This window comes from Ambystoma mexicanum, chromosome 2q (genome assembly GCF_040938575.1).
Source record: "Ambystoma mexicanum isolate Mex_15411 chromosome 2q, UKY_AmexF1_1, whole genome shotgun sequence".
Classification (NCBI taxonomy): Eukaryota; Metazoa; Chordata; class Amphibia; order Caudata; family Ambystomatidae; genus Ambystoma; species Ambystoma mexicanum.
In genome coordinates, this window is record NC_090924.1 from 123,943,309 (window position 1) to 123,968,407 (window position 25,099).

Consider the following 25,099-nt stretch of genomic DNA (forward strand, 5'->3'; position numbering starts at 1 on the left):
AGCATAATAACAAACCTGAAAATAACATGTAAAAGCTAAAAAAAAAAAAAAGCAGCTGCAAAATTCCGGGATTCAAAAGATAAAGGCATTACCACTCCCCCCCAAAAGGACTGCTCCCCATTCAACCATGGAGTCGGAAACTATTGCCGAAATCTTTTCATATGTGAAGATATTCCAGTTTGGTGAGCTATTCATTCCTGGATGGGGTGGCCTTGCTTTTCCACTTCTGCACTAGGGCTGTCCTCCCAGCCCTCAGCATGGCTCCCACCACTCTGGGAAAGTTGGAATACTCGTCCCCAGAGGAGGGAACACCAAGCAAGAGATCAATGGGATGCAATTTTAGGGAGCTGCCTACCATGTCTTTGATCCAGCTCAACAGTTCAGACCAGTAAATTTGTACAATCGGGCAGACCCACCACATGTGATACCATGTTCCCTGTTGGCCACATTCCCTCGGGCAGTGAGGCGAGACCCCCATGAACATTTTTTAGTCTATCGGGGTGAAGGTGCCAGGTGTGCCGTATTTTGAAGTTATGTTCCATTGCAGCTGTATAGAGAGACCCCGCCAGCATTGTTTTACATATTTTATTCCAGGTTTCTTCTCCAATCTCCTCCCCCACCTTATCTGCCAAATAATGTTTAGAATTCTGTCCAGGTGCAAGGTCTGCCATGATCAAAGCTCTATACATTTTGGAGAGTACTCTCTTCCTGTTGGGGGACTCTGTGATAATCCTTTCAAAGGGGAGAAGCGGTCGGGAGAGCTCAGGTGCCCAGAAACATACACTAGGGGCACAGGGTGTACTCCCACCCATGGGTGCCATAAGGGTATCCCATGGGTCTGTACACCAATCCAAAAGAGAGGGCAGCACCGCCAGGAGTCCCACATGAACTCCTGCACGGAAAACACGACAGAACACACGATAAAAGGCAGTAAAGGACAAGGATACAGAGGCCCTGTCCCTCCGATGCATTTCCAGCATCACACCCATGTCTCCCCTAAAATGTTCCAACATCACCAGAAGCTGTGCTGCTTTAAAGTATAGCATAAAGTCTGGAAGGCCAAATCCCCTTAGATCTCTGGGGAGGGTCAGGATATGGAATGTTTCACTCTTAGCTTTTTCCCCCCTACCAGATAAACTGTTGGACCATGTTCTGGAGAGTCAAGAAAAAGGAGTCCAGCAGAGGTAAAGGGGAGTGCTGTGAACAAGTATAGGAGCCCGGGGAGAAGGTTCATTTTTATTGATACCATTCGGCCAAACCAGGATAAGGTAAGTGGGCTCCAGCGTAAGAGATCAGCTTTGATCGGCTCCAGGATCAGCGCATAATTGCAGGCAAAAAGAGATTTTAAATGCCTGGGGAGAACCACACCCAGATACCGAATGGATTCGCTCTCGAGTCTCCTACCATAAGTTGTTTTCTCACTAAACATGTCTTGACCTCCCCCATGGGCATTACACTTGACTTGGAGAGATTTATTTTGAGGCTGAGAATTGGCCGAAGGTTCGAATGTGTGATAGACGGAGGAGGGAATGGGTACAGTCAGTCAAGTTACAGAGAATGTCGTCGGTGAAGAGGGAAAGCTTAAATATCTGATGCCCCCCCCCGTTCAATACCCTTTATTTCCTGGTACCTTCTGATAGCGATGGCTAGGGGTTGCATGGCCAAAGCGTATATTAAAGGGGAGATGGGGCAACCCTGCCTTGTCCCTCTGTTGAGGTCTAGGGGAGAAGAGATGGACCCATTGACCGCTACTCTCGCCGTTGGGCCCCTGTATAAGGCTGCTATCCAAAATCTGATTTCTCTCCCAGACCCATCCTCTGTAGCACCTTGTGCCTGTAAGGCCGTTCAACGCGGTAGAATGCTTTTTATGAGTCTATTGAGACCAGGTGGGCTCCCAGTCCTCTGTGTTACCTCGTGGAAGAGGTTCAGGGTTTTCCTTATATTGTCGGCTCCCTGCCTCCCGGGGATAAACCCCACCTGGTCCCCATGCACTAAGAGGGGGAGGTTCTGTGCTAGTCTACTGGCCAGGAGTTTCGCTAGAATTTTTATGTCAGTGTTCAATAGTGAAATGGGCCTGTAAGAGGAGCATTGGGCGGGGTCCTTGCCTACCTTAGCGATGACCACTATGAGGGCCACTAACATTGAGCTAGGGAGAGGTCCCTATTCTAGAACTGCATTGAATAGCCTGGCCATAAAGGGGGTGAGAGTGGAACGGACGGATTTGTAAAACATTACCATAAACCCGTCATCACCCAGAGTAGTCCCTCCCTTCATTCACTTGATGGGGTCTATTATTTCCTGGGGGTGATGGGAGCTTCCATTGGGTCCGCCTTTTCTGGATGGAGGGATGGAATCAGGAGAGAACCAAGGAAACTATCGGCATCTGAACCATCGCTCTGATATTCGGAGGAGTAAAGGGTATTACAAAACTGACGGAATTCCTCTGCTATCTGGGCGCCTTCAAAACATTTTTTCGGTCGCCTGAGGGACATAGGGCATCTACTCTACAGCTGTTCCTGAGTTCTCTCAACTTCCAGGCTAGAATCTTATCAGCCTTCTCACCCTTTTCCATGCATTTCTGTTTCAGAAAGGCTATCATCCGTTCTGTTTGGCAGGCCAATAGTGCTCTGAGTTTCTCTTTAAATATTTGGAGCTCTGCCCATTTCCCTGGAACATTTGGGATTTTAGCTTACCCCCTGGCTGGATCTGGATCTCTCTCTGGATCTCTCTCTGGATCTCTCTCTCTCTCTCTCTCTCTTTTCTCCCCCCCCCCTCTCTCTTCCCCCCTGTCTCTCTCTCTCTCGCTCTCTTCCCCCCCTCTCTCTCTTATCTCCCCCCTCTTCTCTATCTCTCTCTTCTCCCCCCTCTCTCTCTCTTCTTCCCTCCCCTCTCTCTTCTCTCCCCCCTCTCTCTCTCTTCTCTCCCCCCTCTCTCTTCTCTCTCTCTCTTTCTCTCGTTCTCTTTTCTCCCCTCTCTCTCTCTCGCTCTCTTCCCCCCTCTCTCTCTCTCTCGCTCTCTTCCCCCCCTCTCTCTCTCTCCTCTCCCCCCCTCACCCCCCCTCTCTTCTCCCCCCCTCTCTCTCTCTTCTCTCTCTCTTCCCCCCCATCTCTCTCTCTCTCTCTTCTCCCCCCCCCTTTGCACCCATACCAATGACATTCCCCTCAGTGTGGCCTTGAAGGCCTCCCAAACTCCTGGCAAACCCACTTCGCCATTATCGTTAACCACTTTATCGCAGTACTTTATCCCTCAACAAGAGGTCATTACATGACCATCTCGATTTGTCCTTCTGATCCGGAGGGGTCCCCAAACGCACATTCACCATATCGTGGTCAGACCATGGGATGGTCTCCACCGAGAACTCTATCCTTTCTTGTAGAGGGGGGTCCGCTAGATTGTGGTCAATTCTCGAACGTGGCATGTACTATTGAAAAATATGTGTATAGGGGTGCATGTTCGTGATGTGTACTATGGGTGTCCACGAGCCTCAGGTCATTAACCTTCCTGAAGTGGGTGGCTAGGCGTCTTTGGTGGGACGTGTCCATGAGAGAATTTACGCTTTGTCTATCTTCCTTGGGGGGAAGGACCATATTGAAATCTCCACCCACTATCAGGGCCCCTTCAGCAAACGATATCATTTTGGGTGTGATCCCCTCCCAGTAAAGGGCCTGGGACTCGTAGTTCAATAGATAGAGATTACCATGACCTTGGCACCCCTAATTTCCCCCTTGGCCACCAGATAGCGGCCATCTGGGTCTTTATGAACTGCTTGGTGATGGAAATGTGCCTCCTTGGAGACCACTATGGCAACACCTTTTTTCTTTGACAGGCCTGAGGCCTGAAAGATTTCTTGAATGGATCTCGCCCTGATGGATGGCTCCCTTCCCCTCACCCAGTGGGTCTCTTGGAGAAACAAGAAGTGTAATTTTAGGTGATTAAATTCCTTTCCCACTAGGGAGAGTTTGTGGGGAGAGTTTAACCCCTGTACGTTTAGCGAGCCCAGTGCCAGATACAAACCAGAGTATCCTGTACATCTACATAACATGACCTGTGTTTTCCCTTCCCGGATTTGGGACGGCTCGAGGCGATGAGCCCACCTCTGTCCTCCCGTGAGTTAGTGAAGAGCCTGGTAGCATGCCAATAGTTGATACCATGAGTGTAAGAACCCCAAACCTTACCCCCTCCCCCACACCCCGAGCACCTGGTTTACTTGCGACATGGGAATTGGTACTAGGCCAGGCCACCATCCCTTACCCCACCGGACTATAACAAGTAAACAGAGTAGACATTTGAGCACCCCCTATGATAGTTGGTTAAAGCAGAAATCAACTCAACATAACATTCTTGCCCCTCGCATTTCAAACCAAGCCCCGTAATGTCACCTCTCCACGTATCTCCTGTGGTCTCCTGGGCTGGAGGCTAGATAGGCCAATTGTCCCCAACCGTGGGCGGGAGTCTGTCTCCAGAGCTGGACAGGAGGCGTTGATTTTTTTGGGTTAACTTGTGCGCTCTGGCCCACCTCGGGGACCAACACGGACCTTATAGATTTTCCAAGTGTTGTGTATCATACAGTGCTCTCCCAGCTTAAAAATCCAAGTGAGATATATCTATCGGTTCGGAGCTGCATGGGAGGCCGGGATCACTTTCCTGAACTTCCGATTACCTCTGACCTGTCGCCTAAGAGAAGAGTTATCTGGCTTCTGTGGGTCTGCCCGTTCCGCATTCCGTTGTGCTGGGGCGTCAATTCCTGGGGTGGGGTCCCCTAGGAGCTCCTGCATGACACCGCGGATTTCTTCCTCCGTAACCATGGAGTACTTGTATCCCTCGTATTTGAAGGAGAGCGAAAATGGATAGCCCCACCTGTAGCGGGCCCCTTTCGATTGCGGCCATTTTGTTAGGGGGGCGCATGGTTGCCTTCTGGCCAAGGTGAAAGATGAGAGGTCCTGGTATATGGTTATGCAGGTGTCTCCCCATTCGATAGGGCCGCTCCTTCTTGCAAGCTCTAGGATCTTGGACTTCTCGGAGAAGTAATGAAATCTTGCCAATACTGACCTTGGACCTCTGGAGCTTGACCAGGCCCTGTGAGCTCTGTCAATTGTGGGTTTGTTGGTATTTTCCTCATCAAAGAGTTTACTGATCACTGAGTTGATTGCTTTCAATATGTCTGCCTGGGTCTCACTGTCTTGTTCTGGGAAGCCAAGAAATCTCAGGTTATTGCGCCTCTCCTGATTTTCTAAGTCATCCTCTTTAGAGCGCACTTCTCTTCCCTCCTTTCCAGCTCGGATAGTCTCATGTCGAATTGGGTTTCGAGTAGATCAACCGATACTTGGTTTGCTTCCAGGCCTTGGAAACGATCGTCCATGTTGTCGACTTTTTTGTCTAGGCCATCCAGTCTCCCAGTGACGTCTGCCCTGAACCCCTTAATTTCTTCCAACAGGGCCGCCATAACCCAGGTCATTGATTGCACATCGTCCTGGTTAGGGGTCGACATAGTGGTAGATGTTGCTTGGAGTGCTGGGGGTTTAGGGGATTGGTCGCAGCGTAGTTGCTGCAGCGCAGCGGATCAACTCATGTGCGGGAGTCACAACAGTTGTGCTTGGCTCTCGAGAGAAAAGGGGTGATGGAGGGTCAGATCTCACCTTGGTTGCTTTGGATAGCCAAAAAAGCGGAGGTTGGGTCCAGAAGTGATAATGAAATCCTGACTGCATTTAAAGCACTCTGAATACTAACTCCACATTAGAGGCACACCGTAGAACAAGTTTAGCCTATACTGTATGAGAGAAATGTTGTTACATTTCTTGATGTTTGTCATGCTATGTATATGATCAATATGGATTGTGCATAACAAGTAGAAATAAATTATCCTGTATGCAAGAAGGAAACACAAAGGCGTGGTGCATTTCCAATGGCATATTTTCACTGACTAGAAATGGAGATCTAAGGGAGGTGTAGCGTTTCACTTTAATACATGTTCTACCGACATGCATAGGCCCTATTGGTCCTGCCAGGCTCAATAAGACAATTTGAAGGGACGCAGTCGTTCCTTGAAAACGCAGGGAATTGGTCTAACAGGTTAAACGCTCTGTATTCGAAGCGCAGTCTTGAAATATTTCAGATGTGGCCCACAAATGTCCCAGTTTGAAAGGACAATTCTTTTTTTTTTTTTACAAACATTTTAAGATGCACATCATAAATGTACACGTTCTAATTGTGTCGCGGTTTCTCGCTTCAGTGAAAGCGTCTGGGTGGTGAAAAAACGAAATTTCCTCTCCTTTCTTGGAAACGTATTGGGTGTACGACCTTAAAAAGCCAAAAAACATCTGTTTTCTATTTCGGACTTCGGAATGATACATAGTCATACAATTCGAAAAGGGAAACGTATGTAAAATTACCACTGTGTAGATACAGGGGTTCTGCAGGCACCTAGGTGGCCACATTGGCACTGTACTGCCAAATGTCCTCGCGGTGCTTATGATGAGGGGGCAGTCTCTTGGCCCCGCGTTCAATATCTCGAGTGCTGGTGCATTCGGTGGGCTGTGCAGCCTTCAGTCCATTTCGTCACACAGAAATGCCGAGGCAGCATTCCACGGTGCCAAAGTGCGTCTCGCGAGGTATTCTGCTACGGAAACGCTGCTGCGTTCCCCGTGGAGCCGGCAGTCCCGCCCGCCCCCCGTGTCCAATAACATCACTCATACCGCCCCCAGTGACCAGCGGCCCCGCCTGGAAGCCTGTCATTGAAAGCGTGTGCTCTGCTGAGGTAAGACGCTCCTGCTTTTCATCTCTTTCCTCCCCATTCTGTTATGTCTTCGGCGTCTTCCCCCTCTTCTACCCACAGTCCGCGTGACGCTTTGTGGCATCATTGCAGCCCATAAGCCCCACACACAATCGCGCCATCTCCACTTGTTTTTTCTAATGAAGAATCAGCCTTGAACTCTTTGCAATGAATGCAGCTCTCTAACGGAGACCAGGCAGCCCACCGCGACGCGCGCTCTCCGGTAGCTAAAGTTGATGATTCTTGCCCTGCATGGACTGTCCAAAAAAGATAGCAACGTGACCCGGCGATTTACTGTTGCCCCATCAGGCTGCCCTTTGTGAATGAAGTTGTCTATCCAGCTAGTTAAGTATTTAGCTCGTCTGCAAGTAGAGCGACACTTTGAGGGCAGTCTCCAGAACCCAGGACTGCCCGTGACATGCACTGAAATGTTTAGAAAGGCTGCGTGTAGTTTTGACTCATGGGTGGTGCTTCAGGGAAACATAGTGAAGCCGAAGTATTGCAATGTATGTTATGTCATAAATCTTGGCTGTTATACAATGCCATACTCCACTGTAGTGCTGAGGCTTGTCTGGGGAGTACCATATAGCTCCCCCCCCCCCGCCCTGTGTTGGGGCATGAGGGCAGACATCTGCCCACAAAGTAGGGTTACCAGATGTCCCGGTTTTTCTGGAATAAGGCCCTCTGTTCCCAAAAACCATGCTCCAGTTTTTGGGAAAGAGAGGGTCCATGTGCGGTATGAAATGATTGAATATTGGTGATGGGCAACAATAATAAACCAAGCAAACAGCAGAATAATTAACATTTTACATTGCGTCCCTCTGACATCCTAGGCTGGGCTTGAACCCCCAACCTTTCATGTACCCTCCAAACACATTACCAGTTTCAGCCAGAGACTGGCTGAGAAACCAAATAGATAGGTAAGAATGTAATATTAATCTAGCAAAAGCTCCTTTGTTAATGACATGCTTACATTAAAAATCAAAACTGCACAATTTATTTGCAGAATAGCAGTTCAGTCCTGAAAATATTGCGTGCACATACAGGAAGAAGGGGGGCAGGAGGGTCTGCCATGGTAGTCCTTCTTTAATGTTTGTGGCCGTCCCATTTTTTTTTGTGTTGTCATTCTGGCCACCCTACCACAAAGCAGAGGGGAGAAAAGTGCACAAGACACTGCGGTGCAAGGAATCCTGCAGACAAAGGCTAGGCAATAACTACAGACAGGCAACAAAGGCAGTGAACAGAAAGGGGCAGAGTACATGTAAAACAAACCGGTTCAGTTCCCAATTGTGGTGTACACAGAATGGAGGAAGCGTTCCCACAGGGTCAGGGGAAACTCTAGTTTTCTGATCTCAGTACTATTACACGGTCTACTCTGAATGCTCATGGAAAGGAGAAGCAGGAGTGGGTGTCTCTGTCTGGACCTTAAGGCACGAACACCGGTGGAAGTGTAAAACGAACAAAAGTAGTGTAACTTTGTTCCCCTGACCCACCCCTTCTACTCCCAACCCCCCACGTTGTCACCAACCCTATTCTAAACCCCTCCCCCCACAATTCAAACACCATGCCTTCCTTTTCTCCACTCCACACTGATGTTTGCAACAGTACTTTCAAAACAGGCAAAAAACAAGGAAATACAATGCATTTAAATAACCACCATTAGATGGCATTTGTCCCACACAGCATGCAACTTTAAGCCCCCCTTCAATCGCCCACCATTCCCACCTCTTATGGGACACTGGGATACAGCCACACCGCCCTACCCATTGCCTGTACATACACTGTGTCTGCAGAAATCCATGATTGATTGCAGAAGAGACAGAGCACTGCCGAGTTGGGCTTTGTGACTGCCCAGCAATGAGTGATATGTCCCGGGCAGTCTGTACAAATGAGCAACAGCAGCCCAGCAGCTGCAAGATAGCACAGTTTGGTGTGACACTGATGTGTTACCAGCACCGCCTGGGTTCAAATCCCCAGTCGGGGAGAAGTTAAAGGTGTCCTTCACTGTCATCGTGGGACGGCACTACAGGTCGAATAAAGTAAGGGAACGATGACCGATTTCCCTAAAAAGTAAGGGAACGTCTTAGTTCTTGCCCATTATGATCTCTGGGCATGAACAAGGAAACCATGCTCAAGACTGAAGCCTTTAAGGGTCCAACAGTGTGATGCTGGAAATGCATTGGAGGGACAGGGCCTCTGTATCCTTGTCCTTTATTGCCTTATCAAGTATGTTCAGTCTTGTTTTCCATGCAGGAGTTCATGTGGGACTCCTGGCGGTGCGGCTCTTCCTCTTTTTGGTTTGGTGAACAGAGCCTTGGGATGCCCTTATGGCACCCATATGTGGGAGTACGACCCTGTACTCCTAGTGTATGTTTTTGGGCACCCTTGTGTGGCCCACAGAGCAGAGTACAGGCTGGTGGCAGCTCCGTGCTGAATTGACCAGTTCCCTGCGCATCCTCCATTTTGGGATGCCCAGGCCCCGTCATTGGAATCGGTGGATTCCTGATAGGAAACAAGATGGCCCCTGGTTTCTCGTATGTAACACAATGAATGAGACAGCCCTGCCTGAAACTGGTATGAATGCAGGGTGGAGTGCTGAATGGCTGGGTACTTGTCCCAATACACATTCCTTGTTCTGAGTGCCTGGAGGGAGGCGAATGGCCTGAATGCACTGTGAGCCTGATTGCCTGAATGCCCATCTGAATAATTGGTTGCCTGACTGTGACCCAGCAGAGTGAATGAGAGACCAAACAGTATATTTGGGGACCTCTCACTGCTAGAAATTGTTCACAAGCTGAAGTTGATACTTGATGCTTAACCTTGAAGCCCACTGGAAGAAGAATTGCTGCTGCTTCCCTTCACCAATCTGAAAGCTGCTGGGCCTTCAAGCAACCGATCCAAGAGAGGACCTGGCTAGGAGACCTCTTCCCGAGCTATGAGGGACCATCGTGCACCAGCTGATCGTTGCCAAAGCTCCTTGGACGTCAGACCCTCGAAAGGCTGCCGACCGGAGACAGGGATCGCCGCAGAATCATGAAGCGAAGCGCCCGTACATTAAAGTCCATCATAGTCGTCGACCGGAGCCGCAGTGCTCCCTTGCATAAGAACATTGAAACACGAACTCACTTGTGCATCCTCGTTGCCTGCTTTCGTCCTGCCAGAGAAAGTCAAGGCGACCGAGGAGATTCCGCTGGTGGGTTTCCCGCCACACAAAGACCACAGAGACGCCGATGATCCAGCGCCCTTGCTGGGCCAAAGTTCTTCATTACCTCTTTTGCGACAACAAACGCTCGTCGTCGAGGTGCACCGCACGCCTCAGCTTGCAGGATGTTTTTGACCGATCGTCAACGAGCACTGCAAGACTCGAAGCTGCTGCCGCCACAACCGTGTTCACCCTTTTACTTCAGACTCTCGACGACCCGTGACATCTGCCTTAAAGGGAGTGCACCCAAGAGGGGCCTGTCGACGACTCACCGAAGAACTCTACGAAACCAGGTACTTTGGGGTCATGGAACCTTTTAGAAGGAATCAAGACTATATTAAGCATAACTGGACTGGGCTTGTCAATACGCTTTATTTATAGGGTGCCCAGGTGGGGGGGGGATCCTCGCACAGAACTGTCTCTAGGTAGATGGGGGACTGTTCTGACATTGCTTGATTTAACTTGCATTCTTTCTGTGGTCTATCGTTGATTCATTTTACCATATGATTCGTATGTTATTGGGGCTGTTAGCCGTGGGCGCATTTTAAAGGAATCAATAGTTAAGAGAGGTACCACGTAGACCTGTATATATTTGCCATTATAGTATTGCCAGAGTACAAAGTGTTATTGTGATTGTGTATATAACGTGAACTTTATTTATATAAAGACTGTGTTTTCACTAACCTAGTGTGTGGACATTCCTTTGTGGGTGCTTGGGAACTACATTGTACTTAAGAACCAGCCTGCATCACCTCTTGAGAGCTTAAGCCTTGATTGCTCGTCCTTTGCTACCAACAATAGAGAATCTTGGCTGGGGTGCCCTGTGCCTTGACTCTGCCATATAGGGAGCAGGAGTACAGATAACCTGCCCCCCTCCAGTCTTTACAAATAGGAACTGAAGAGTGACTGCTTCCTGAAACAGGAACCAACTCACTGTTAAAAATATGTGACGAAGTATAATACTGAAATGCAACAAAGGACAGGGGCAGAAATTGTCTGCTGGGAAACCCAGTAGCGAAACTATGAACAAAGGAATTATGTGAGGACAAGAATAGAAACTGAAATATCCAGGGAAAGAATAGGAAGTTAAAGTCAGCAAGGTTTAGGACAGGGAACCAAGAAGTAAAGAAAGACAACAAGAATATGTGTATGGGTAGAAAATAAGGACTGGAGTTGAGGAATAGTGGACTGAACTATAGACCAGGAACAAGAACTTGGACACCCGCACTGGCAACCCTTGCACTCTGGGGCTGTTTCTGGATTCCCAAAGCCCCCTTCCAGCACTTGACACCTGATGTATGCACTTACCCTAGCACTTGCCACCAGCTGGCCGCACATTTTATTTTATTTTTTTATTTATTTATTTTTACTGTTATCCTATGTACTGCACTGCCCCTTCCCCTTTCCCCTACACTTTTCCCCCCCTCCCTTGCACTTGTGCAATCTCAATGTCACCTGGCCTAGTAAGATCGTTGTCTGTCTTCCCTCTGTTCCCTCTCCCTTGCCTCGTCGCACCTTGAAACACTTGTGTATAGGCGCTTTATAAATGCCATATCAGATCATATATCACAAGGAAACTAGACTGGAATCTAGAAAGCAACGGGTAACAGACTATGGGCACACAACAAGGAACTGCATGCAGGGAAACACGATCATTGGTGGTAGAGAGCAAGGGGCTGCAGATAGGGAACACAGGACTCCAAATGAGAGCAGGGCTGCAGTGCAGAAGGCAGGGGAGTGCAGGCAGAAGGGTAGGGAGCACAGGGCACTGGAATAGGAGCAGGTTCTGGAAGAAACAGGACACAGCAGATCAAGGCACAAGGGGCTGAGATCCAACTCTGTGGAAGAGCCCCGTGCTCGTGCAGGGAACTGCTTCAATACTGACCTGTCCTGTACTTAAGAAGGCTCAGCACCTGGAGCAACACACCTACACATCTGCCTCCTCCCTCTCTGGTCCTGGGAAAGCAGCACTGATCTCTAAAGCTTCTGCGGAATGTAGTTCTAAGACTGCTGCATAGGAACAGCCAGGGAAAGAGAACTGCAACATTATAGGGTAAAGACAAATTATTAATAGGTATTGTCCTCTAAGGATTATGGTGATGAATTGGTCCCAAATAGTCCACAATGGGTGCCAATTGGTGCTCCAGTGGCACAGTTGTGACACCCCGACCCCCACCAGTGGTAACCAGATCATGATCCACCAACGGGGGGTGGAGTGTGAAGAGAAAACATGGAGTGCATAGTTAAAGCATGAGTAGGATGGAGGCAAAGTCAGAAACCTAAGAGGACATTTTGGAGGTAAATGATTGTGATAGTAGGTGTGCATGTCTCATGAGTGATGGTGGATCAAAAATGTAATTTTGCTCAAGGAATGCAAATCTAGCCATCTTTTGATAACTCACCTTTACCCCTGGATGCTTTTTCAGTATATGATGGGAAGTACTAAAATTAATTACAGCATGGTTGTGTGATGGGCTTGAGATGTGCTCAGGTGTTCCTATGAAATGGGGAGGGTTTGTTTTGAAAACTTTTAGTCTTCTCCTAACCTGGGTATCACTGGTCAGGCTCTGCCGTGGCTGACTTCTTTCCTCTCTGCCCAACCCTACCAGGTCCAACTTGGGTCCTTCCTCTCTGCTATCTTTTTCTCCATCTGTGGTGTCCCCCAGGGGTCTAACCTCTCTCCCTGGCTGTCCAACCAATACCTGGCACTCCTGGCTCACCTCATCGCCGCTCTCTGCCTCAACTTTCAGTGCTATGCGGATGACACCCAGCTCATTTTCAGGCTACCTTCGGCCTCCTCCTCTCCTTCCCTCATCTCTGACTGTCTGTCACCAATGACCTCTGCCTTAATGCCAGTAAGACTGTGATTCTCCTCATCGGCACACCCGCTCCCTCCTTCCGTGTAGCTCTCTGGTTGGCCTCTCTTGGCCCTCTTCCTGCTCCCACCTGCAAGGCTAAAAACCTCGGGGTCATCTTCAACTCAACACTCTCCTTCTCTCCTCACATCTCTGACGTCTCTAAGAAGTCACACTACCAGCTGCACCTCCTCAGAGGTATTCTTCCTTTCCTCTCCTTCCCCCAGAAGCTCACTTTCTCCAGAGCTCTGGTTCTCTCTAGGCTGGACTATTGTAACAGTCTCTTTCTAAATCTGCCTGCTTCTACTCTCCGCCCTCTGCAACTTATCCAGAACAGGACTGCAAGACTTGTCCTTGGCCTCAAGCCCAGGGATCATATCTCTTTAGGATCTCTTCAGGACCGAGGATTATTATAAGGCCTCTGCATCGTTCACAAGGCCTTCTGGGGCCTGGGGCCTCAATACCTTCAACTCTCTCTTCCTAAATATCTTCCTTCTCGAGCTCTTCGCTCATCCGCCTCCAACTCCCTCAGGGTCAGTTGCTTCTCCAAGCAACAAGTTGGTAGTAGATCTCTTTCGAGGGGATTGGGTCCTCCGACGTATTCCATATCTATGACATGTAATCACCACAGCTGTACTGCTTCGGAAACTTTTTTCTGCGTCGATGCACCGTCGTCCAGGACCACGTCTGACGTCATCCGATGTGATAAGTAGGACGCACGATGCCCATAGCCTCAGTTCTGTTTTTTCCGCGAACGTGTTGCTTTGTGAATCTCGGTTAACGCCTCAACTCTTTGGAGTTCTGTTCTTCTCGGTTCCTCGAAACATGTTCGTTTTGTGAAAATCCTTCGTGTGAAGATGTCTTCTACTTCGTCTTCGACCCCGCGTCCGGGCTTCACGAAGTGCGGGGAGTGTGGGTCCAAGATGTGAGTGACGGACTCGCACGACGCCTGCCTCTGGTGCCTCGGGGAGGCCCACGACACGGATGACTGTATCGACTGCCAGTCGCTCACGTCCAAAGCCTTACGCGAACGTAAGAAGAAGTTGTCGGTAGGTCGGGGCCCAAGCCCCGGAAGTCGAGGTCTGCGGGGCTTTCGACGGATGATTCGAGGGGTGACTCTCCGCGTCATCGTCGGAAGTCTCGTGGGTCTCCTTCTAGGAGTCGGTCTCGCCACTCCTCAGCCTCTTCGAGGCATTCTCGGAAGCGCCGACACCGGTCGTCTTCCAGGTCCTCTTCGGAGGACTCTGCCCGGCACGTCGCTTACCCCACCAGCCGTGCGACACCGGAGGAATGGGCTTCCTTCGGGAAGAAAATGCTGGCTATTCTTGAGTCGCAGGGTACTAAGCCGTCCGAGTGGGGTCGGTCGTGAGAGGTCGAGAGACACCGCTCGCAAGAGTGGTCGGCACGAGTCACGGGAGAGGTCCCGTTCGGACAACCAGACTCGTTCTCGACGTACCCGTTCCAGGTCCCGGTCCTCGATGCGTTCGAGACCGTATGCACCTGTGAGGTCTTCGAGGAAGACATCGACGTCTGAGGCATCGACAGGCTTTCTCGAGGTTCCGGCTCCGAGGAAGTCGTCGAAGCCATCGACGCTCAGGTCGTCGAAGGACACGCTCGGGGCTCCGGCTTCGAGGGCTGTGTCGACTGCATCTGACGTCGACCACGATTTCCTCGACGTCGATCCTTTCGGCGCTGATGCCCGTTCTCTCGACGCCGGCGCCGATTCGCTCGACGCCATCGACGCCTTTCATGTCGGAGGTACCCCGTGGCACGGGGGAACCCCCTAGGAAGGCTCTGGTTAAGAGCAAGCACTCTCAGGTGCCTTCTTTTCGCCACCTGGAATATATTTCAGAGGCGGATGAGGATTCTGATGGCCTGGTTCCTAGAAATTGTCTCGGGCCATAGTCAGTTTGACGATTTGAGGCAGTCACTGCATGATGCCAGTGGACTGGACACCTCTCCGGAGGTGGAGTTTTGTAGGCCTGAGCCTGGCTCTCATGCCGATTCCTCGTACCGGCGCCTTATGGCTAGGGTTTCTGAGTACTTGGGATGGTCTGCTCCCCCAGGGGAGTTTGTGCAGGATGATCTAACGGACATCCTTGATGTTGGTCCCCCGACTGACCCGGTACTGCCGTTCCATATGGCTTTACAGAGAAGGGTGGCGGCGGCTTGGACTGCTCCGGAGAGTCTCCCGGCGGTGGGCAGATCCTTGTCGCGAAAATACCGTCCAGCCAGTAGCGACCCCTGCTACTTGAGCAGGCACCCCACTCCGGAGAGTTTGGTGGTGCAGGCGGCCACGGCCCCGGCAAAGCAGGCGTCGTACCCTACCATCCCTCCTGATAGGGACGACAAACGTTTTGATGGCTGGGCGAAGAAAGTGTTTTCTTCTGGTGGTATGGCGCTTCAGGCGGCCAACTCCATTTGTGCCTTGTCTCGTTTCACACACACTCTGTGGAACTGTGTTGCGTTAGCGGCTGAACATATTCCCGAAGGGGACGAACGGGATGGTTTCCTTGCTATGGTCCAGGATGGTAAGGATGCCATGTGTGAGTCCGTTCAGTCGGGTTTGGACTTGGCTGAATGCGTCAGTAGGTCCATGGCGGCGAGCACCGTGATACGCAGGTTTGCGTGGTTGCGGAAGTCGGGGTTTGCTCCTGATGTGCAGTCCCGGCTCCTCAACATGCCCTTTGACGGTGAACACCTTTTTGGCAGCAAGGCTGACGAGAGCCTTGAGAGGTTGCAGACCTCAAAAGCTGCAGCAAAGTCGTTGGGCGCTGCAGTTCGCCAACCTCTGCCTTTTTGTCCTAGGGGACAGCAGTGGAGGGGTGGTTCCTTTCGCTATTACTCGTCCTTCAGTAAAGCGAGAGGAGCTGGCAGTCAAAGAGGCCAACGCAGGGGTACCAGAGGTGGACGACGGGGTACCCGTGGTGCCAAGGCCGCTCGGCAGTTGCCTCTTTGCCCTCAGGTAACGCCGCAGCCGCTCCCATTCAGTCATGAGGCCATGTCCCATGGTTCGCCGGTTGGGGGAAGGCTGGCGCAGCATCTTGTAGAGTGGCAAGCCATTACTTCAGAGGTGTGGGTTCTGGAGATCATAACGCACAGCTACTGTCTTCCCTTTCGGCACAGGCCTCGCGACAATCCACAGGGGAACCTCTCTTTGCAGAGTCCGGATCCGCTCCTTGCGCAGGAAATTCAAGCCCTGCTGGAAAAAGGCGCCATAGAACTGGTGCCTGTAGCAGAGAGGAACAAGGGATGGTATTCCCCTTATTTTTTGATTTCGAAGAAAGACGGGGGATTGAGACCCATCATGGACTTGCGCGGTTTGAACAGACTCCTCAGGAAGGACAAGTTCAAGATGGTTACTCTCTCTCAAGTCCTCCAGGCCCTTCAGCTTCAGGACTGGTTGGTGTCACTCGACCTCAAGGATGCTTACTTCCATGTGCCGATCCATCCCAAGCACAAGAAGTACCTGAGGTTCGCGGTTGGCGACTTGCACTTTCAGTTTCGGGTCCTGCCGTTCGGATTGACCTCCGCCCCGAGGGTTTTCATCAAGCTCATGGTGGTGGTGGCAGCGCATCTCAGGCAAGGGGGGATTCACATCTACCCCTACCTGGACGATTGGTTGATCAGGGGGTACTCTCCCGAGCAAGTCCTGGATCATCTGTCCGTCACCTGCCACTCCCTTCACAGGCTGGGCTTCTCCCTCAATTTAAAGAAGTCCCATTTGACGCCAACACAGCGACTCCAGTACATCGGAGCAGTGCTCGACACTTCCCTGGGGCAGTGTTTTCCTCCCCAGGTGAGGGCTCTTCACATTCAGCAGATGGTGCACAAGTTTCAGCATGCCCAGACGCTCCCAGCGTTCGAGTTCTTGAGGTTGCTCGGCCTCATGGCATCCTGCATTCTTCTGGTGCCAGAGGCTCGCCTGCGGATGAGATCTTTGCAGTGGGCACTCAAGACGCAATGGTCGCAGTCCTCCGGCAGGATGTCGGACCCGGTTCAAGTGCCGCTCTCGGTCGCCCAGGACCTTCTGTGGTGGGCCGTCGAAGGCAACTTGATGAAGGGGGCTCCATTTTGGCTTCCCTGGCCGGAGGTGACGATCGTGACGGATGCATCCCTCACGGGATGGGGAGCTCATGCCAACGGGCTGACAGTCAGCGGTCGTTGGTCTCCGTCGGAGTCCAGACTCCATATCAATCTGTTGGAGCTGAGGGCCGTCAGGCTAGCCCTGAAGGCTTTTCTGCCGACTGTGCGAGGAAAGAGTGTCCTGATCCTGACGGACAACACAGTGGCCATGCACTACCTCAACAAAAAGGGGGGGCAGGGTCACTTCCTCTGTGCAGGGAGGCGATGCAGCTCGAGTTCTGGGCCATCTAGCAGGAAGTTTCGATCTCGGCAGTTCATCTGGCCGGAGACGAAAACGTGACGGCGGACGCTCTGAGCAGGCAGAGCGCGACCTCCCACGAGTGGGAGTTGGCTCAGGAGATTCTCCTGGAGATCTTCGCCCTTTGGGGGACCCCTCAAGTGGATCTCTTCGCCTCCAGTGTCAACCGGAAGTGCGAAAGGTTTTGCTAGCGGGAATTTCCTCCAAAAGGAGCCTTAGGAGACGCGTTCGTGGTGGAGTGGTCATTCCCGCTGCTGTACGCGTTTCCTCCAGTCCCCGTCATCCCGCAAGTGCTGCGGAGGTTACGGAAGTTCGGTTCCCGGATGATCCTCATTGCCCCGGCGTGGGCTCGGAGGACGTGGTACCCGGACCTTCTCGACTTGTCCATCTGCCCTCCACGTCGTCTTCTCTACCGAGACGATCTGCTCTCATGGGAGGGGGGTCAGGTTCTCCATCCAGAGGTCAGATCCCTCAACCTTCACGCTTGGCTTCTGAAAGGTTGAGGTATAAGGATTGGGACCTCCCTGAAGACGTGATGGAGGTGTTGCTTTCGGCCCGAAGGCCAGCAACAAAGTCTCTGTACCGTTGCCGTTGGCGTAAGTTCTGCGACTGGTGCAGAGTTCGGAACGTGGATCCTTTTGCATGTGACATCCCCATGGTTCTGTCCTTTTTACTTTCTTTGGCCCACAGGGGCTTGCAAGTGGGTACCATTAAAGGTTACCTGGCGGCGCTGTCCATCTTTAAGCGCTCGTCTGAAGAGTGTTCTTACTTTAAAATTCCTTTAATTTCACAGTTTCTGAAAGGGCTCACTAATGTGTTCCCTTCGTCACCTTTCCTGGTGCCCGGTTGGGATTTAAACCTTGTTCTTAAGTTTCTTATGGGTGCTCCGTTTGAGCCTTTACATTCTTGCCCTTTGAGGCTGTTAACTCTGAAAACTGTGTTCTTAGTTGCGGTTACTTCTGCTCGCAGAGTGAGTGAGTTACAGGCACTTTCAGTTAAGCCACCCTTCACTGTATTTCACAAGGACAGGGTTGTCCTTAGAGTTCGTCCTTCTTTTCTTCCGAAGGTAGTGACGGAATTTCATTTGGCCCAGAAGTTTGTTCTTCCGGCATTCTATCCTCCTCCGCATCCTGGTAAGGAAGAGGAGAGGCTCCATAGGCTTGATCCTAGGAGAGCTTTAAGCTTTTATGTTTCACGCATGTCCCGGGTCAGAGTGGACGATCAACTCTTTATTGGTTACTCTGGAAAGCGTTTGGGGCAAGCTGTGACGAAACAGACTTTGTCTCCCTGGATTATTTTGGCCATCTCGGAGTGTTACCGCTTGGCGGGTAAGGACCCACCGGCTGGCTTGCGGGCCCATTCTACCAGGGGTATGGCTGCATCTACTGCCCTGCAGAGGGGTGTTACTATTCGCAACATCTGTGATGCAGCCACCTGGGCTTCAGTACATACATTTGTACGTCACTATTCCCTCGATTCCATCCGAGGACAGGATCTGGCCTTTGGCAAGGCGGTCCTTTGCTCTGCTATTTGATTGGCTATTCTAAATTTTGATTCTAAATTCTTTCCCTCCTCCTTGCTCTGGTACTGCTTTGGGAGCATAGATATGGAATACGTCGGAGGACCCAATCCCCTCGAAGAACAAGTTACTTTCTTACCTGGTAACGTTCTTTCGATGGGATGGTCCGACGACGTATTCCATATCGCTCCCGCCCTGCCTTCCCCGCTGCAGAATTTCTTTTGCGATTGCAGCTTATGTTCCGCAAGGCTTTGTGTCTGACTGGCAGTTGACTAATGTGTCACGTTCTGGGGGAAAAAACTACAACTGAGGCTACAAGCGTCGTGCGTCCTACTTATCACATCGGATGACGTCGGACGTCGGACGTCGGAGGAGGTCCTCGAAGACGGCGCATCGATGTCATCGACGAGACGCCGAAAAAAGTTTCCGAAGCAGCACAGCTGTGGTGATTACATGTCATAGATATGGAATACGTCGTCGGACCATCCCATCGAAAGAACGTTACCAGGTAAGAAAGTAACTTGTTCTTCTTCGGCTGGTGCCTCCCTCTGGAACAGCCTCCCTGCCTCCCTTAAACTTGAGGAGAACCATCTCAGGTTCCGGAAGCACCTCAAAACCTTTCTCTTTGCTTCTGTTTTTGCTCCTCCTCTCCTCTGCTGACCTCCTGGCTGTAACCGGAACTGCACTGGCTACCTGGACACCCTCTGATCTCGGGCCCAGGTCCTTCCCCCGCCAGCGTCACACACCTGCACTGCCCACCTGGCAACCCCCACACTTGGGGACTGTTTCTGTATCCCTAGAGTCCACCTACAAGCCCTTGACACCTGATGCCCGCACTCACCCATGCACTTGCCACATGCTGGCCGTTTACTTACTTATTGTTATCATCTTTCCCCATGTACTGCACTGTCCCTGCCCGCCTTCCCACGCACTTGCGCGATCTGAATGACACCTGGCCTAGTAGGATCGTTGTCCGTCCTCCCTTTGTTCCCCTCCCTTGCGTCGTCGCGCCTTGAAACACTTGTGTATAGGCGCGTTATAAATGCCATATCATATCATACTAATCCCATGGAAGTTCATCTAAGGCCGTGACGCCAACTGCTTGGTCTGACTGAGCCAAGAATTGGCCGTGCAAAAGGTGTTTGAGGAGACCACCATGGGAAAGATGAAAGGGTGATGATGAGGGGAGCCTTTCCTTCTGAGTGCCACACCTGCTTAGCTATGCCATTACCGATGAGCGTGCTGCCTTATGTTGTAGATTGTATAAGGTCATTTTTTTGTGAAATGCTGTGAAAAATGGGCACATCTAACTGAATTCAACACTATGTAAAAGCCACATATTGCAGATGGTGTCCTGTGGTGTAATAAGAATCTAAAAACTTGGAATTCGTAACATTTAGTGCATTTGTTCGGTTTCAGCCCTGGGAAAGGAGTTATGTGCTCTGGCAAAGTAATCTAAGGTCAGGAGGGGCACGGAAGGACATGAACTAAGGTCAAGGTATCCAGCAGGGGCTGAACGATCACTCTGAGAGGAGCCCACATCTTCGTAATCCCACTCTTGTTCAGAGGGATCTCTCAGGACTAGGAAGACAGCCTTACCGGTTTGAGGGCAGGAAGACTATGGTGCAGACCTGCTCTCCCCACAGAAGTGCTTTCCATCCCCCAAAGAAGATAGTCATGGGGAAACATGCATTCTTCACCCATTTACTCCCCAAAGGAGCACATCTCTCACCAAACCAGCAATGGGGCATGCAGCGAGAGCTCCACCTATTCCCCACACTAAGGAGGGACGTGGAAAGGGGAGAGCGCCTGTCTGCATCATAGTTGCAAGCACTATTGGGAGGGAGACCACTGGCACCCCTCCTCGGAACGAATCGAAGAAACATCAACAAACACGCGGGAGAGGCATTTTTGCAGCCTTCCTAACACTAAAGAGGAATGCTCAGCACACACTGACCTGATGTGTCCACGGGGCAGTCCATACGAACGTGGGGAGTGGGGGAAGCAGTATTCCAGTAAGCGGGAGGGGAGGAGGAGAACACACCAGCCACCAGGGAGGACATTCTCGAATTTGATCCAAGATGATGACTGGCCTATTAAAGGCGTTTTCCAGAGGGGCACAACTACAAAAGCACCTCTCCTACTGAGAAAGACCAGACCCATCAGGTGACCCCACTAGCTAATCTGGGTGAAATCATTAAACCAAACTTCTATCTAAGGGCTGCTCCCAGACGAGCAGGAGGAGGGAGTTCCAGAGTGCAGAGCTGGTGAGGTGCCGAGGTGGCGTTATAGTGAGGGATGGAAGTGAAAGAAGAAGGTGCTTGTGCAGTGGGAAAGACACTGTGGCCAGAGGTTGGAGAGGAGGTTGGATTTGAAGGCATATAAAGAAGTAGTGAAGCGGAACAACACATGGAATTAGGCTGTTGGAGGGAGAGCTAAAGGAGGAGGGGAAGGAGTAGAGCGGTGTGATTGGAGATGACCTTCTAAAAGAGGAGTCATCTGTTTAGGAGGAGGTTGGAGGTGACAATTGAGAGGAGCAGCAGCAGCATATTAAAGTTGAGGTCAGGTGAGGAGTTAAAGAGAAGACTGGTAGAAGGGTTGTTTGTGGACAAGACCAGTGGGAGGTGTGTAGATTGGGTCCGGGGTATGAGCTTGTGCCTTGGCGTTGGGAAGGTGGAAGCAGGAGAGACAAGACTGAAGAACAGGAGGTGTAGGAAAGATCCTCATGGGTATAAGCCAATTTGGACTCGTCAAGGAGGTAGACGATACCTTTTGGGAATCACTCTGACCCAACATGTAGAGGAAGTTCATTGACCAACTACTTGATGGAATCTCTGGGCCTATTTCCACCTTCCCCAGTCCAAGCTACCGCCACTGCGCTCCCCTAATGTGCAGCACATGCAGGACTGCGAGACCCAGATTAAGTGGTCCCCAAGGAGTCGAGGACGAGAAGCAGAATCTACAGAGTAAGAAGCAAGTGTGTAACTGTTAAAATCCCCACGAGACTGTGAGTGACTTAGAAGGGAGAATATCCTGGGTAGGAACCCTGGATTGAGGAATTGTATAAAAATTGGGAATGCTAACATCTAGGCTTAACCTATTATTAAACATAAAACCAAAATTAACACTAAACATAATCTAAAGCAACACTGTTGGAACCTCAACTCCCCCATATTTTGATTGTTGCGTACATGTGTGAAGGTGTTCATATGTTAATAGATTTTTGTGTTTAGTTTGTATTTGGATGTTGGATATTTGCTTGATTGTACTTGCCATGTTAATATTAGTTTGTATGGTATTAAATGTGGTATGAAGAGCTATTAAGACTATGGGCCTCATGATGAGTTTGGCGGTAATGGGAAAATGTGGCAGTAACAGAATTATTGCCACTTCTAGCATCCTGCCAAATTGAGTCCCATAGTAAGGGGTACAGTCTGCTCCAAAGTCGTCTTCCATTGAAGTGAATACCCAAGTTTCTAAGAAAAGGACAAGCCTTTTCCATTTACCAATTCTGATTAACATTTTGGTGACCCCACTTATTAAGAACATACCTTGAACATTTGCTGCAGAAACGGTTTGCTTCGTTACCCCCACCGTCTTCATACCTAGAGTGACCCTTCATTCCAAAGAATACATTCTGTGTTTTCTCTTGCAGGAAAGAGTCGTTAGTGTTTTTATTTATGTGAGTGTGTATTTTTAGTTTAATTAAAGCATTTATTTTGTGTAGAGCCTTGGTTTGGCATTCATTTCTTCTGGTTCTGCTGTACTGTTGTTGGGTCTGTTTCTGTGCGAGCTCACACCCCTCCTGAAGCGTATAGCCTGCCTTTGAACCATGCTACCAAAAGAGACAAAGCAACCATTCCCGTTTGGGCTGTGTCTGTTTCACACTTATGCTTCGGATCACTGCTGGTTTAGTAGTACTGTGGGGCTGACTAGTTGTATCCACTACTCATCCCTGTTCTCCTGCAGAGCAGTAGTATCTTCGGCACAGGTGGAGTCCCATCATCTGTGGGCTACCACCTATAACTGAGCGTTCGACACATGGAGGTAAACATTCTTCCAATGCCGAGACTCCTTCAGGCGTGAAGGGGCTCTTGACTGCCTTCTTCGTGCAGGCCAAGGCAGATGTACTCTATGGCAGCCAACTCGTGAGAACGTTTCCAATTCGAAGATTTTGGCATTGGGTTGTGGGGGAAACGGGGACTTGTTGAACTTAACAGGCAATATCTATCTTTTATTTAGCCATAAGCAAAAGTTTGTCCCTAGCTGTATCTTGGCAAACTCACAGACAAGTTACTGTTCCTTCTGCTGTATCACTTTCTTTGGCCCTCTGGCTGGAGCAGCACAACCATTTTATTTTAGAAATTTTGTAGCAGCTCAGCCAACATCTCGTTAGTGGCCTTCAGCTTCTTGCCATTTCAGAATGAATCTTTACCATTGTGCGGCTTCTGTTCTAAAGTAACAAGAACAGATAGTTTCCCGGTAGCCCGACATTGTTCTGTTGAGGCTTCATCCTGCCAGTAGACCTAGGGCCACATTGTATCACCGCACCATGTAGCGGATAATGCAACTGAAATATGAATGTCCATCTCTGCAGTGGCATCACTAGAAATCAGTATTAGGGGGGGCGAACCGGGGAAGGGGGGCACAAATACAACATGGTGTGGCGGGATGGTGGCACACCAAATAAGGGTCAACAGGCCAAACTCAGTGGTTTTAAGTATACCTATATTTTACCAATCTGATTAAAAAGACGTGTCATTAAGCATGTTCAGAGTAGGTTTAATGCAATAAAGGTTTTGCATCAAGTTAATATACATCCTAAAAAGTTAACTCGTGTTCAACAGTTGCAAAAATGCCCCTGCAGTCAGCAAGAGACTGCATTCTTTTACTTCACGCAGACATCCCTCCCAGCACATCTTCAAATAATGTGTAGTTCGAGGTGGTCTTTAGCAGTAGAGACATCACTTCCGGCTCAGCCTTAAATAATAGCTAGTCAAAAATAGTCAGTTTAACAGAAGAGATATCCCTCATACCTCAGTTTCGAATGATAGTCAAGGACAGTCTGTTTAACAGTTGAAACATCACATACAGGCTCTGTGTACAGGTGAAGGGAGACAACTGCCACCTTGGCTCTTTAGCAATCATTGCAGGAATCTCACTTTGCCCCCATAGAATTGTTCACAGTTTCTGGCTATACAACTCGGTGGCGGCTGGTGAATTTTTTTTAAATTGGAGGGGCGTAAATATTTTCCCCAAACATGCCAGTGTGACAGTGCGTAGGGAGGGAGCCAGCACCACTTAAGAGGTGTTGGGGACGGGAGGGCTTCCCAGCCAGATAATTTTTTTAAATAATGGCTTAAAATGGTGCAAACATTGGGTAAAATGCCGAACTGTTTGCAATTGTTTTTTACGGTAACACATGAAATAATCCAATAGATGCAAGTCACCAACAGTGCAGAGGAGCATTTTGCCAACACATTTTCAGGTTGCTTTTGCCCACAATGTCAGTATAAAAGCATGTTCATGCTGGCTGCCCCCATACATTTCCATGCTGGCTGCAACAGTATATGCCAGTGTTCCCTTTTAAGCACATATTCATGTTTGCTTTACGCATAATGCCAGTAATGATACTATAAGCAATCATGTCCTCGATTGTTCTGCCAAAATATGGCAGTATCCCCACATAAGAACATACTCCAGTTGGCTTTACCATTCAAAACGCCCTGTCACAGTATGAAAATATGTCCAAACTGGCTGCTTTAAAATACCATACTAGCTATATAAGAACACTTATCATGCTTGCTTTAACAAAGATACCCAATACAAAATGTCATGCGACAGTAAGAAATGGCTAGACTGGCTGCACCAAAATGGCTTATGCTTGCTTTATCAAAGGTGCCCAATACAAAATGTCATGCCACAGAAAGAAATGGCTAGACTGGCTGCATTAAAATGCCAGTCTAGCTACATCATAATACGTATGCTTGCTTTTTTCATAGATGCACAGTAAAAAATACCATGCATGCCCTCTGGGTTCTCCTGTGCCTCGCACACACACAATGTGATAGTGTGCATGCGAGGTGCTGGGGGGCCCAAGGAGTAGACATTGTAAATTTTACTAGGCATCTATCATAGAAGGCCAGTAAAGAAAATACCACACCGTCCCCCCTGGGCCTCCCCAGCGCCTCACTCGGGGAGCTAATTTTGGCTGAAACACAACCCGCTCCTGTCAAAATAAGCTCCACATCCCAGTACAAACATATGCGCACACACATTCACACAACCTTCACATGCAGGATGCAGTCACTCATAAACACGCACTCAATCATTACACACAACACAAGCATACACACGTACACATATTTAA

General features: G+C 49.8%; 1 protein-coding gene across 4 annotated transcripts in view; it reads left to right on the forward strand.

The window, feature by feature from the left end:
* Positions 1–25,099, forward strand: part of ABAT (4-aminobutyrate aminotransferase) — a 719,432-nt gene that overhangs the window by 258,819 nt on the left and 435,514 nt on the right. Inside the window, exon 1 of one of the 4 annotated variants that reach the window (XM_069647045.1) lies at positions 6,555–6,754. The exons of the other annotated variants lie outside the window; for them this stretch is intronic. The gene's annotated coding sequence lies outside the window, so the exon portion shown is untranslated. Of the gene's footprint in view, positions 1–6,554; positions 6,755–25,099 lie in introns of those variants that run through there. 4 annotated transcript variants of the gene reach the window in all.